The sequence below is a fragment of the Antechinus flavipes genome, chromosome 4 (genome assembly GCF_016432865.1).
Source record: "Antechinus flavipes isolate AdamAnt ecotype Samford, QLD, Australia chromosome 4, AdamAnt_v2, whole genome shotgun sequence".
NCBI lineage: Eukaryota > Metazoa > Chordata > Mammalia > Dasyuromorphia > Dasyuridae > Antechinus > Antechinus flavipes.
Genome location: NC_067401.1, coordinates 330,183,747 through 330,197,946, shown reverse-complemented (window position 1 = coordinate 330,197,946; position 14,200 = coordinate 330,183,747). Strand labels below are relative to the sequence as shown.

The window sequence follows — 14,200 nt, the reverse complement described above, 5'->3', positions numbered from 1 at the left end:
CAGTTTTGTGACATAAGACCTAAGATATGATCATACTGGTATGTGGTTAAAATGGGAATGAAAAGGAGAAGATGGAATAAATGGAGTTCAGAAATTACATGGTAATATTGTTAGGGCATCAAAAGAGAAATTGAAATCTAGGAAGATTTTAATTCTGCGGAGGAGAGTGAAGAAGACCATAAGACAAGAACTAAAGTAATTAAGACAGTTAGAAGATGGATAAGAAGGCCAGTGGCTAACAGCAACAATGTTGTGGAAAGAATTTCTAAATGGATCAGAAAGACCTCAAAAGAAGAACACAGTCATGGAGATTTTGAGATGAAAGAATGCTATTAAAAATACCTATTTTTTTTGTGGTAATCAACCAAAACTTCTTACCTTTTATATTGGTTGGAGTTGAAGGAATGGCTTTCTTTAAATGGCTTCCTCAGGGAAAACTGGAAAAATCAGTCAAAATAATGAAGGGGAAGAAGCATTGTTCCAAAAGTTCAAAGACACACAGAATATACTTGAGAATAAATCAGGTATTCCAAAGGACACAATGAAAGGGGCTAAAAAAGCCCAATTATAATCTATTTTAGGAGGAGTATGACTAACTCCAATACTAAGTTTAATAGGAGAAAGGATGAACATGTGACTTACATCTTAAGAGCTAGATGGTTGACACTAAGAAATTGGTTCAATGGAAAGTAGAGTGAAATAGCACATTAGGAACATGGCATGAGAACTAAGTTGGCAGGCCTTAAGGGATAGAAAAACATAAGAATTAAACTACCTAGTAGTCTTTAAGGTCTCTTCTTGATTTAAATTTATAATACTCTACAATTCTGTGGCTGCTTGATAAAAGGATATGGACAAGAGTTTCACAGAATGCATAGTCAGTGATCAGAATATTAGTAGTGGTAAAATCACAGATATATCAAAGTATTAAGAAAAGTCTAACAAACTTTGAGCATAGAAAAAGATTTCTGGTAATTTTTGAGCTGTAAACATATATCCTACAATATTAATGCCTCCATCCTTAAAAAAAAAATTTACATTAACTAAAGATATTTCTCTGCTGTCTACAGAATATGATTTTACTACAAAATAGTGAGTCTGCCTAATAATTTTTCCTCTAGTGACTTCTTGTTGGGTAAAACCTTACTAAAATGTTTTTAAACTTAGAGTGAAATTTTGCACAAAAGAGATCTGACTTGGACCCAGGATATTCATATTCTGAAAGTATATATTGTAAATAAAATTGAAATAAGCACTACAGTTTAGAAGTTAAGAGGATTCAGATTCCAAGCTGCTAACTTGTTTGTGTGAACTGGGGCAAGTCAAAGATTATAAATAAAGAACTGGAATACAGATGTGAAAGGGTCTTTAGAAGACATCTAGTCTAGCCCCTCATTTTTATAGATGAGGAAACTGAGGCCGATAGAGATTAGGAGACTTGGCCGAATTCACACAGGCAGTAAGAAGCAGAGTCAAAATTTAAACCCAGGTCCTCTCAATGCAAACCAACACTTTAGTCTGTTCTGCACTGGGTTCTACATATAGAGGGGTTTGAAGCTCTTTACTTCAAAGATCTAAGACTTCATTGTGTAAGTATGTCTTTGACAAGTGTGGATCAAAACTTTTCTATATTTTTCCTAGTTAACTGTTTTCTTTCCTGTTTCCACTACATTAATTTTGTTTGTGCAAAACCTTTCCAACTTTATGTAATCAAAATGCCCTTTTTATAAAAATATCTCATTTCTATCTCTTGTTTGGTCATGAACTATTCCCTATCCACAGCTGCAATGGGCATTTTTTTTTCTTCACTGAAGAAGAACATTTTAAAAGACAGGAATAATAAGCAAGTTCACTCCAGGTAGAGAGCAGTCTGCACAAATGTATAAAAGCAGATGATGTTATTTCAAATTCATAAAACAGCTAGTAATATAATGAGCCTAGAACAAAGTAAACAAATCCAATATCCATTTGTCTTATCTTTCCTGGTAAACCTATTCCTCCTTTCTGTTAGTGGTACCACCATTCATTCACCTAATAATTCACATTTAGAGTCTCCATGTTATTTCTGCCTTTTGCTTTTACAAGTAAAAGGTGGCAGTGAATATAATGTTGCCCCTTTAATCAAGACCTCCATTCAAAAATTTATTAGCTGTGTAACTTTAGGGAAGTCACTTAACTGTCTGCCTCAGTTTTCTCATCTGTAGAATGGGGATCACAACAGCACCAAATGCTAATTAGCTTCTCATATCTAATTGGGCTATAAAATTATTCAACTTATGCAATATGTCTTGAATCTATTCCCTTCTATTTCCTTTCCTCTCATTGACAACATTTCTTCTTTGCCAATGGGTTTATATCCTAACATATCTTTCCACCTTTACTCTCTCCCTGATCAAATCTGTTCTTTGCATCTGCCAGAATAATCCACATCATGCATAGATCATGCAACTGGGGCCAAAAATCTTCAGTTTTTCCCTCAACACTTTCCACAAAAAAATTTCAGTTTCTTTGCCAAATCTTCATGGTCTTTCACAATCAGTTACCACCCTGACTTTTTTCAACCTTCACCTCATATTTCTCTCTACCATATACTCTATAATCCAAGCATACTGAACTACACTCTACTGACACACAGCATACTGTGCCTTCTGATCTCTAATCTTTTATTTATGCTGCTTCCTATTCCCATAATATTCTTCACTTTCCTCCATACTAATTGAATTATTCTAAAGGCCAACATATCTACCTGTTTAAAAAAAAACTTTTCTTAGATCTGTTTGACTCTGCACACATATATTGTATCTACAATATACTGTGGCATATTTAACATGTATAGGACTGCTTGCCAGCTAGGGGTGGGGGTGGAGGGAGAGAGAGGAAAAGTTGGAACAGAAGTGAGTGCAAGGGATAATGTTGTAAAAAATACCCTGGCATGGGTTCTGTCAATAAAAAGTTACTATAAAAAAAAGAAAAAAAAACAAAACTCCATGCTTAGGAGATTCAGGAGAGCCTCCAATGGGGGTCATCAAAGTCATCAAAAAGAATAAGATAGAATCAATAAAATTTACACATTCTCATAAAAAAAACTTCTCTTATATCCCAGTTGGGGATATAATCCCCTTAAGCTCCACATATAATACTCTACTTTGCGCCTCTCTAATGTGCTCATTACACATTGTTTTCAAGTATAAGCTGTCTGTTATATCCCAGTTATCACAACATCAGTTTCATTAGATTACAGTTTTAGGACTGAAAGAATCCTTAAAGGTGATTTAGCTGAATCTTGCCATTTTAGAGATCAGAAAAACTGAGCCCCAGAAAGGTAAAGATAATAAAGTGCAAAATAAGGATATAAACCCAGACCCTCTGATTTCAAATCCAATACATATTCTATAGTAACATGTTGCCTCCGGGCATTTTCTCATCTAAACTTTACATTTATCACAGTTTCTAGTTCTTTATGAACATAGTAGACAACAAGTCTTCATTGATTTGAATTTAATTTTTCCAGATTAGCAATTTGTACCTGGATTTAGTTTGAACATGTCAAGATAGCCAGCAGCATTTCTAATGGTAATTCAACAACCAAATTTTTTTGAAGGGATGATAAAAAGGTGTGTGCTACCTAAGTAAAATGGATGGAATTGTGTGATATCTTCATCTTTTTAGCTAAAACTGTTTCTACTTTTTAGCTAAAACCATTAAACTTCTTTTAAAGGTTGAGTTGAGTTCTAGGTACCAGAGGTAGAAAATAATATCTATGAGTTGTAGAGCATCTAGACAAGGATGGCTATTATAGGTAAGGAGATTGAATCCATACTATATGAAGATCAATTGAAAGGACCAGAGTTGTCAAGCCCATTAAAGAGGAGACAAAATAGCTGTGTTTATAAGAATATGAAGAATGATCATGAAGATTGTTTTATTTTGTCCTAGATAACAAAACCAGATGAGTGGATGCTTTTGAAAGGTGAATTGAGAAGTGTCAGAAATTAGTGTTGTATGAAAGTGCAATGGCATTCTTCTTTGATGGCTGCTGAAATCTTTTCTAATTCTCAAATTCTGTGATTCTTCCCCAGCAATGGATAAATCTAAAGAAAAGCCAACACCCCCAGATTTGATGGTGGCATCTCCCCCATCCCAGTTTCTTTTTGTTCAATTGAGGAAAAAAAATCAATTATTCTTAAGAACACTAAGAGTTCATGTGGAATGGGGAAGAGAGCAGATATGGAGAAAGATATATGATGGTATTCATCTGAAATTTTCTAAGAACCATGGTACCAAAAGAAAATATAATTCAACCTACTAACATTTTCCCAATAGTTAATCCTCCCTCTTATTTCTCATTGATAGCAATGATAATACTTCCTGTGAATAGAAAGTTCATAGTCATAAAACACTTTACCTAAATTAACTCATTTGATCATTGCAAAACTTCTGTGAGAGAGAGAATACAAGTTATAGCTTCAAATGAAAATTTTTTTCACCTAGAACAAAGCTTTTTTAGGGAGGGATACACTGTATATGCAATTAGAGAATATGGTGAATATAGCACTGGGTCTGGAGTCAGAAAGACCCAAGTTCAAATCCAGTCTCAATCACTTACTAGCTGTGTGACCTTAGGCAAGTCAATTAACCTTTGTCTTAGTTTGTCCCATTGAAATATGAGAATATGAGGATAATAATAGCACCTCCTTCCCGAGGTCATTATGAAAATTATATGGGATAATATTTGTAAAACACTTTGCACAGCAAGTTAACAGCACTTAACAAATCTTTCTTTTCTTTTTATTCTTTTTATTTCTCCCTTCCCTCCTTGTTCCTCTCTTCCTTTCTGCTCCCCTCTTATCCTCTTTCCCTCCTTTTTTCTTTGTCCTTTTTAAAAATGTATTCTTTCCCCACTTCTTTACCTCTCTCCCTCCCTCCCTTCCTTCCTTTTTTCCTTCCTTCCTTCCTTCTTTCCAGTGCAACTTTATAAAGAACAGTTCAATTGTGGTTATAGAAGAACTGGGAGAGAGAGGGAGAAAGAAAGAGTTGATTGTTCTTCATGCTTGAAAAAGACCAAGATGTCATCATAATGTTGGGGTCAAAGTACCATATGTCAAACTGTTGCTGATCAGACAGTTTGGAAAACTCTATCTCAGGTCAAGCACAAATAATCCATATGAACATTTGGCATGGAGATGTATATAATTTTGTGAATCCAATTTTTTTTTGAGCTACTGCAACTCTGCTTTGCTAATGGAGTACAGCACTTTCTTTGATGCAGGCACACCATGCTGAACAGTCTATTTCCCAGTGTCTCCCATGCTTTACAATCAATAATAAAGTTTCAATAAATACTAAAGTTCTTCAGAAAGCTCTTGAGAGTGTTCTTATATCACTTTTCTGGCCTCCATGTGAGCACTCACCTTATGTGTCTCCTCTATAAAAAATTCTTTTAGGTAAATGCACTTTTGGCATTTGAATGTGACCATGCTGTCAAAGTTGTGCCCTTTGCAATAGAATTGGAATGCTTAGCAGCTGAGTTTAAGAAAGAACCTCAGTCTCAAGCACCTTATATTGCCAAGTAACCTTCGGAATCTTTCTAAGACAATTCAGATAGAAACAATTCAGTTTTCTAACAAGCCCTTGTAGAATGTGATAAGCATACAACAATGAAGTCAGCACAATTCCTCTGCAGACCTTTAATTTGGTAGGCAGCCTAATGCCTCTTTTCTCCCACACTTTTCTTCAGAGTCTCCCAAATACTAAGCTATCTCTGGTAAGCTATCTCTGGTAACATATGTGTCAAACTTCATCTTCTATGTGAATATCATTGGAGAGAATATTGCCAAGGTAAGTAAACTTATCCATGGGATTTAAAATTTCTGCATTTGCTAAACCAATGGTTCCACAAAAGTGAATGGGACAGTGCTGGCTACTAGGGAACCTTAGTAACCATGATCTTAACTCTCAGGCCAAAATGAGTACTAGTGGCAGAATCACTCCATATTCTATTGTATCTCAGCCTTATAGGCCATTTTAAATGCACAAGCATCTGTGAATAAAAAATTACACACCAATTATCTCTTTTCTTTCGTTTTCACCTGTAGCCTTTTCAAGTTAAATGATTTACCATCAGTTCAGTACTGATCTTGATGTTACTTTCACCCTCACTGAAGCCATCTAACAACATTGCAGAAAACATCATGCTAAAAAGCATGGGAGTAAAAAAAAAAAAACTGCTTTACTACATTAGTGACTGGAAAAATGCTACAGCTTTATTCATTATCCAGAATCCATGCAAATACGCCATCATGAAACTGGCATACAATACTTAATAAACTTCTCTGAGCAACCAAATTTCACCATGATCTTTCACAAACCTTCGCAAGTGATAATATCAAAGGCATTGGTCAGATTGATGAATGTTGTGGACCTCTGCCTTGTAGAACTCTGCTGAAAACAGTACCAGGTTTTTTAGCCACCCAAAATAAGCCCAATGGCTTTCAAAACCTATTTTTCAGTTGGAAGTTCTATTAGAAAGGGATTGAATTCAATCAGTATTAGTAGATGATGGTCTGTTGAGAACACTATGGAAGTGTTCAGTCTAGGATCATGTTCTTATTACTAATCATTGTGTCTCTATCAGTGTTGAATAGTTAAAGTGTACCATGGGTATTTGGGAGACTTCTTGGCACTAAGGATGTGACTATTAGCAAAAAAAAAAAAAAAAAAATGAATCTCAGCTGCCTTCTTATTGAGCTAAGAATCCTGTATATCTGTGAGTTTTGCTTGTACTTTACTTTTGATGGAGTAAGTAAAGTCTTCTTGGAGATGGATAAAGTATCCTGGTGGTAAACCCTATTGAGTTCTCATGTTTCATTAGAGTTTCTGAATTTCATCATCATTTTAATCAAACCGATCCTGATATTTGTAAGTATTCTGGCCTGGATGAGTAAATATGATGCTGTACACCAAATCTCTGAAAATTGCTTACTCCTTTTTTGCTTCACTATTGCCAACCATGTGTTGGTTAAGCTTTCCCTCCAAGTTAGCAAGAAACTGTTCACATATAGAAAAGTATTCAAATCTGTTAATCTTGAGTCTTCTGACAGTCAACTTACCTTAGGCTCACCACTTTTTTTGAATGGATGTTTAACTTGGAGAGGATAAGTCTATGATCAGTTCAGCACTCTATACTAGACATCAGTTTATACTAGACTCTCACAGCCTATCTCATCACTTTATAATGATATAGTCTATTAAATGCCAATATTTGCTGTGAGGTACATTCACAAAGTTTTATTATATTTAGGTAAATGGAAGATAGTGTTGGTGAGGAAGTCATAAGACACACTAGTCTTCAGTAATAATTGACCACTGATGAAAAAATGCTGATTCCATTCCTCTCAAGAACTGCCTCCCATATCTAAAATCTGTGCCAAAAATTTCCCAGAATCACACAAGCTTGTCCCTTTGAGCACATTAGGGATGAAGTTCTCTAAGCCTTCATAAAATTTTTCTTTGACTTCCTAAGGGTTCAGAATGATAGGAACATACACCTATTGATGATGGTGGCTTGGTACTTTCCTGCAAGTGGTAATCCCATTGCCATAAATTTGTCATTCACTACTTTTGTGAGGCATAAAAGCTTATTGGCTAGATTAGATTTGATTACAACACATATGCCAGCTTCATAGCTCTCATGACCACTCCAGAAAAACATGTATCCAGCTTTGACTTCAGTAAGCTGGCCTTCTTTTGATAGCCTTATCTCACTCACGGATGCTATGGGGATAGGATGTCTGCTCAGTTTTCTTACAAAAAAAAAAGAGAAAGAAAGGGACGGAGGAGGAGAGTGAAAGAGAGAGAAGGAGAGAGAGAGAAAGAAAAAGCAAGAGAAAGAGAGGGAGACGAGAGAAGAAGAGAGAGAAAAGGAGGGAGGGAGGCAGAGAGACAGAGAAAAGGAGAGCAGGAGAGAGGGGGGAGGGAGAGGGAGAGGAAGAGGGAGAGAGATGGAGAGATAAAGAGAGAGCAAGAGAAAGAGAGGGAGAGAAAGAGACAGGGAAGGAAAGATGAAGGGAGGAAAAAAGGGGGAGAGGGGAAGGATAAAGAGAGGAGGGGAGAAGAGTATTATCATTAATAAGTTCTGAATTTTGACCCTTCAAGGACCTGGGGAAAGAAAGATACGGTATAGGAGTCAAAGTCATAGGAGCCTAGGGGCAGTGGCTCTACGTAAGGAGGTGAAAATCATTTAGCAAGACGTGGAGCTAACAGTCCCTGCAGAAAAGAAATAAAAGGAAGCTTCCCCTGTCAGTTTCCCAAGGCAACAGCCTGTCTGTCTTGTGACAATTATGGTGCTGGTAACTGCAGTAGATACCTCACAATGTAGACAAAGAAAAGGCTCAGAGAAATTAGAAGATTTGCCCAACACATATAGAAATGATAGGACTTGTATTCAAGGCCAACTTCTCCCATCTCAAGCTCAGGGCTTTCTTTGCATTGCACTCCTTGCTACAATACATTCAATTGATTTACATTAAGTTTCATGCTTACAGATACAGAGATAAGAGTATGTCGCGGCCCATGTCTTCATGAGATCTATAACCACTTGACAACTGACTCCTGGCAGAGGTTGTATTAATTCCAAAATTTCAAGAATTCATGGGGCCCTCCATCCTTTAAATCCTCCATATATCATTGGACTATAGTCTCAAATTTCAGTGGCCAAAACACCAACTTCATTAGCTCTTTCTTTATATCTATTTATTTGTTCACTTGCTTACTTACTCATGAGGTATTTATTAGCCTAATTTCTCAAAATGGGCCTCTCAGAACATAATTAGACAGTCCTTGGTTACATAAGACATACATATATGGGATTGGTCCATCACCACATCCATACATGACGTCTTTCTGGCTTGGCAAGATTTGCCATGGCTTGCAGGCTGCTGGCACAGCCCTGGAAAAGACGAGGCCATCTCTACCCCATTATAAGAAATTGGAATCAAAATTTACTAGAGGACTAAATCTTTTTTTAAGTCAGCCTCCTTACTGCCAAGAGACTTTCTGAAAGATTTTTTTCTCCTTCAGAACTGTGGTTGGAAGAGTAACTTGTATACTATACTGTATATATTCTCTGAGTAGAAAATGGCTGTCAAATAAGATTTCTTACAGAAAACCACTAGGGGCCAATCCCAAGGCCCCCAAATCTTAGGGTGAGAGACAGGACAACAGACTATTTTGTCTGATTAAATGATTTGCCTGGAAAGTTTTCCCTCGATAGAAGAGAATAAATTGACCACAAACTAGTTTCATAAATTTTTTCATTGGGTGGCTTTGCTCTGTTTATTATGACACTGCTGACTCCACCTAATGGATAGATCTCAGTTTCTTGGCAAAAACAAGCCAAAAAACCCCACTGTTTTACATTATGTAAAACAATAGTTTTTGACTTTACATCATACCTTCCTAAAAGCACAGAGATCAAAAACTGAAGTAGTATTTCCCAAGCTGTGGCCAAAAAGCTCAGGGTACTCTGTATAGAATGAAAAAAGTTCAATGAGAAAATGTCAATGTTAGGAAAATTTTCTTTTGTAAAATATTAAATATGAAATTATATAGATATCAAAAATACTTATTATGGTGGTAATTTTCCAATACGAAAATGGGTTTAATTCTATGTTACAACATTTTTCATTCTCTTCATCTCAAAGATATTTCATACTCTCAAACTCTGAACCAAAATTCACACCATATCTATCAATATATTTCAGACCCCCAAAGGTTTTATGGCTAAATGAGTTTGGGAAATACTGAACTTAATATCCAACCAAGTGTTGGGTAAGTTTAGTAATTACTTGACAAATCCTCCTTATGATAAGCTTTGCTTTCACATATCAAGATCACATTTATTATATTAATGTGTGATGGTTCAATTCTGTACTCAATTAATGAAATGAGGAGAAAGGGTAAGGGATAAGAATGAGATTATATATATTTTTTTCACACAATTGCTAAAATTTGGAGTCAGCAAGAAATACTGAAGATTTGTACCAACTTATCAGGCCTTCAGGTGTGAAGAAAATTTCTCAGCAAAGGAATGAGCAAGAAGTTTTGAACCCTAGGATTTTAGCTGGGGAAAAAAACCCAAAACTTGATGACTATGGATTCATAGGGGGGAAAGAATAAAGCATTCATTTATGATTGTAGGCTTTGCTTAAAACTCCATATTTATTTTATATACATATTTTATATTTTATAGGTTCCTAAATGAAAGTCTTAAGTCGGCTCATGCTTTATTTGAGCAGCTGGATATATACAATATGTAATCTGTTAATGAAATAAAGTAAAGTTAGGATTGATTTGTCAGAGGCTCCCAAGAATATTTCTCTTGCCCTTGGGTTATCATTATTCAGTTTTTGGTGTAGGGGTAAAAGAAGATAATTAATTTGTTAAACTTTATCTTACCATCTCTGGAACTGATAAGTAATTTGGAACTATATTTACCATACGAAAGTCACTAAGCGGGCATAGCCTTTGACCAAATGATAGCTCTGCTAAGCTTATTCATCAAAAATACCAAATAAAGAAGAAAAGGACTCATTTGTACATTTTATTTGTACATTTAGAGTACTTCTTTTTCCAGTGGAAAAGAACTGGAAACTAAGGGGATATGGATGGGTAATAGATGAACAAATTATGGTATGTAAACATAATTGATTGTTTATTGCACTGTAAGAAATGAAGAGAGAGAAAGAGATGATTTCTCATGAACCTGAGAAGATTTATATGAGCAGAACAAATTAAACAGAACCAGAACAACTTAAACAACATGAACTACATTAAGAAAAATAATTTTGAAACAGACTTAGGAATTCTGATCAATGACCATTTGTGATTCCTGTGATTCACACACTACTCACCTTCTGACAGGGAGACAATGAATTCAAGATGCAGAATGAGGTACAGTTTTTTGTTTTCAAAACACCATTCTCCAGTATAGTGTCATTTTGGACATGACTATGTGGGCTGACTGAATATTTGATACATTTCTTTCCATTTTTTTTTTAGAGCGAAGTATATCAGGGGAGAAAGAAGGTTATTGATAGTTACCAATTTAAAAAAAAAAAAAACAAGAAAAAAAAGTCATTGAAGCATTTTAAATACACAGAACAGAAAGAAGGTCAGTAGGAAACAGAAAAGCAGGACCACTTTGAAAACAATATGTAGAATTTATTATGTACTTAAAAGTAGAGGCCTACTACATATACTGCGTACGGGCAATTTCTTTTTCAGTTCTACTTTATGTATAAATTCTCATCATGACTGTGGTAAAATTTGAACTTAGATCTGCCTGACTCCAAATCCAGAGCATAGTATAATAACCTCACAGCCTCCTGGGGAGATGTGACTTAACAACTTTTGCATGTACTGAAGACCTACCTCCTCTCCAATTATAGTTATGGTTTAGAGTAATGGTTTTATTAATGGAAATGACATGAAAAAAATGCATTACCATCTGATTTGCCACTGCATCCAAAGGAACACAGGGCTTTTCTATCTAGTTTGCAGAAGACTTTTCCTATATGTGTTGATTTCCTCTATTTGAATGTGAGATTTTGAGAACAAAGACTCAACTATTCTTCTATTTGCAGCCCTAGAGCTTACCACAATGTTAATATAAACATTATATTAATATAATATAAACATTTTCATTCATTCCAATTTCTATCAAACCTAACTTTTCCAATACATGAAAAATGTGCCCACATCTACAAACCATTTTAAGGGCCAATGCATTTGCACAACTTCGATATAAAGTAAAGGAATTTTTTATAGTAGAAAGAAAATATTTTGGAAGGCTTTTTGAAAATTTGTTCTTCCTAGACACAGGGGAGAGAATGAGTCAGGATAACTAGGTTATGTCAGATCTCTTCTCATCTCCTTAAGCCAAATTTGTGACTTGATTTTTGCATTTGATATGCTTGGAAGAAAACAAAGATGATGAATGAGAGTATTTTGTCTATTGCCAAGTACTGACTACTTGCTGTAGAATAAGCAAATGACAAGCATGGTCAACGTTCAGATGCACCTACAAGTTAAGAAACTATATGTGAGTAGAGAACCTAGTAGTAAGGTTTCTGGAGGATGATGGGGAGGAGAAATATACGAAGTTTGGATTCTGGCCAACTAAGATGGCAAGCTTTTATCCATATTTAAACCAAGTAATGGGTACAATGCATATCTTCCAATATGCCAACAAACCAGAATATTTCACTCTCACATACAGTCACAAAAAAAGACTGTTTCTTTTTCAGTCTGGAAAAGGACAATTGGCAATGGAGATAAAGAAGAATGGATGGAAAGGAAAAGAGAAAAAGACAAGAGTAGGTAGAAGAGACTCTTCTGTAAAATCAATCATTTTAGGGCCAATCTGTTTTGCTTTGTTTTATTTTTTAAAGACTAAACACCAGCACTAGTTTCTTTGTTGGTCCTCAATATACATATATATTTGGCATTTTAGAGGAGGGCTTTTCTCTCTATTTTATAATGTATATAAAACTATTTGTGTAAGTGGTACTAATCTTCTCTGTTTTTATATTTCCTGATGAATCCCACAGAATATAAATGAACTCTGTGTGTGTGTTAGCATTTCCAGTATTTACTCCATTGTTAGTATTGGCCAAATGTTTCTTGAATGAACTACAAATGTTCTTGGTTAGTATAGGTCACAGGAAAAGAACATTTATATTGTTCTTTGAAGAGACTTATCACCTTTTTGTCTAGAGCAAGGTTTTTAACCTGGTAGGGGCCTGGACCCTTGGTCAGGGAGACTCATCTTACTGAGTTCAAATCTGATCTCACACACTCACTAGCTAAGTGAGCCTGAACTAGTCACTTAACCCTATTTCCCTCAGTTACCTCATTTGTAAAATGAGCTGGAGAAGGAAATGGAAAAAGGATCCCAATATCTTTGCTAAGAAAATCTCAAATGGGGTCACATAGAGTTGGACACAACTGAAATAATTGAGCAGTGAGGAAGACAGATTTCAAGGAGTCTTTTAACAAGGATGGAAAAAAAATTTTATTTCAATCTAATTCTTCTATATAATTCCTTTACAAATTTAAAAATATTATTCTGGGGAGTCCATAAACTTAACCAGATTGTCAAAGGAGTTCATGACACACAAAAAAAGATTAAATATTCCTGGTCTAGAGAATGTAAACTCAGGGAAATGACATGCATAGTTGGTTTAATAGGCATAGTTATTATTCATGCATCCCTTACAATGTTCAGAGGCCTGTCAAATGTGTATTCTTGAGAATATGGTGAGAAAGCTTGAGTTGAAGGACTGAATCAATTATCTCTTTCTAAAGCTTTACTTAAGAGTCCATAAATTAGCATTATGTCACTGAGCTGGTCAAATAAAAATTCTGGGAAATAAATACTTTTTCATATAGTTTGCCTTGCTATTTCTTAAGAGAGAAGTACAAATTGGTATCAACAAAACTTTAGTAGACAAATAGCAAAATCATTTTTATGTTGAGAACTAAAAAGTCAATCTAAGATGAAGATTCTATATCTATTTTTTATACAACTTCTCAGTTTGTGGTTCTTCTACTTTTTTTTTTTCTTTTTGCCTTTTGGATTGTATGGATGTTAATTTCTGGCTTTTGCTGAATATGGAAAGACATCTTATTTAATAATTTATAATAACAATCCAATGATTCTATAAGCACTTTTTCATAGTCCTTTGAAGTAGTGAAATTTAAAATGATTCCACTCATTTATAGCCTAAATATACTAAGTTAGGATTATTTCCCGTAATTAAGAAATAAATTTAGAAGGCAATGGAAATGATCTAATAGGCTTCCAGTTGAAAAAGAGGAAAAAAAAAAAAAAGACTGCTTTACAGGTGAGAATGTGACTGTGAAATCAAGATAGGAACAAAAGATGGTGAATATATATCTTGAGTCCATCACAAGTTTTCAATGGTGAAAAAAACTCATGTGGTTCTTTTTTTTCCTTTACAAACAGGAGGGAAAAGCATCTGCTTCCTCTTCTGATCATAACTACTATTAAATTCCATTTTTTCTTTATATTTACAGACTATTTATTCACAGATTTAAAATATGCATTAATTAGTTTGTCTGTTTTCCATTTGAAATCAAATTATTATTATATTTACTCATTTAAATACAGCAATGAAAA

At 34.9% G+C, this 14,200-nt stretch overlaps 1 protein-coding gene across 3 annotated transcripts in view; it reads right to left on the bottom strand.

Annotated features, from left to right (window-relative positions):
- AIG1 (androgen induced 1) overlaps positions 1 to 14,200 on the bottom strand; it is a 312,358-nt gene that overhangs the window by 221,020 nt on the left and 77,138 nt on the right. The gene's annotated exons all lie outside the window — the stretch shown is intronic.